The sequence below is a fragment of the Seriola lalandi genome, unplaced genomic scaffold (assembly GCF_002814215.2).
Source record: "Seriola lalandi dorsalis isolate HSWRI2012SDOR001 ecotype SW California unplaced genomic scaffold, Sedor1 jcf7180002052817, whole genome shotgun sequence".
Classification (NCBI taxonomy): domain Eukaryota; kingdom Metazoa; phylum Chordata; class Actinopteri; order Carangiformes; family Carangidae; genus Seriola; species Seriola lalandi.
This window is the reverse complement of record NW_019523370.1, coordinates 4048-5603: the sequence shown is the minus strand read 5'-3', so window position 1 is coordinate 5603 and position 1556 is coordinate 4048.

Sequence of the window (1556 nt, the reverse complement as noted above, 5' to 3'; positions counted from 1 at the left end):
TGACTTCAGGGAAACAGTGTGTCTTCAGATAGACAGTCAAGCAGAGAGCCCGTATTGGTATTTGTATCTGTTTCATATTAAATACACTGCAGCTCCAGAGCTGGAAAACACACTTAGATATTTTGACTGTAAATAAGGATTATTTTAATTTCCATTAAAGATGATATATCACTGCTTCATCCTTGAATAATGTTTTGAAGTTGCTGAGTTTCAGTGAAATCATGTGACCACAGAGAGCCCGCCCCTTCTCATGATATAAAGCCTGTGAACACTGACTCCTCTCTGCTCTTCCTCCTCCTCCTCCTCCTCAGCATCACAGAGTTCCTGAACCAACAGCACAGGTAAGATCTCTAACAGAGGAATGATGGGAAACTTTAACACAAGATCAGGAGATGGAAAATATAACAGCAAATTATTCACTTCACTTAACTGAACTTGATTATCTAATAACTATATTCTTCTCATTTAAAGGGAAAGTCTTCAGACGGACTTTAGTAATTCTTTATTAACTTAGTCTTAACCTCAATTAATATAATAATCGGATGGCAAGATGTGTCTAAAATCTATGACTCAACCTTAATGTTTCCATACGTATAATATAAATACAGATAGTATAAATTCTTACCAATGAAAAAAGATGCTGTTTATTTTTGTCCTAGAACAAACTGATGTGTAAGTTTAGTGATGATGATGATGATGATGATGATGATGATGATGATGATGATGATGATGATGACTCGATGTTACATCTGATGTGGTTTTGTCCTGTTGATTTATTTTAGGATCAAGTCCTAAAGAGGATGTTGAACTATAAAACAAACTATACCATCAATCTACAAACTATAATTGTAGGAGACTGAACAGAATCACTAAGTTGTAATCCTGAGGGAAATCATTCATAATGACCAGGAACATATGCACAAGGCTCAATATGTACTGACCCATGTGGCCCTGAGCTACAGCATCAGTCACAGAGCCAGTCCTACAGGTGGCGCTCCTGTCCTGTAAATGACCACATCCCGCCTCAGAATATCAAGACAAAACTCACTTTACTTTGGTTCTGTTTTCTACTGATTTTAGTTCTTGTTGTATGAAGAAGAAAAAGAAAATCTAAATTTTATTTAAAAATGTAATAATCTGTTTTTGACCATTGAAAAGGAAAACACCTTGTAAGTCAAGGCAGTAGCTATTTCTGATTACGACGTTTTCATTCTCTAATCCAAAAAGGAACAAAGATAAAATAAAATGTTTTAGTTTTTTCTTTGTGGTTCTGACACAAGTTAAACTTTTTTTTTTGTAATTTTTAAAATTAAAGATGAATTGTGGATTATCCAACGATACACAGACTGAGAACTTTCTCACCTTCCTTTTATGCATTTAGCTTTACCTGGATTTCGTCTTGGAGAAAAGTAACTGAACTAAGAGGAAAAGAGTTTCCTGATCAAGTGATTCAGACGAGATCAGACCAACTGCAGGTTTGAAAACAGCTTCAGGTTTAACTGTGAGTTTGTAGAGGCCATTTATTGTGTAATATTCTTTCATTGCTGATGAATGAA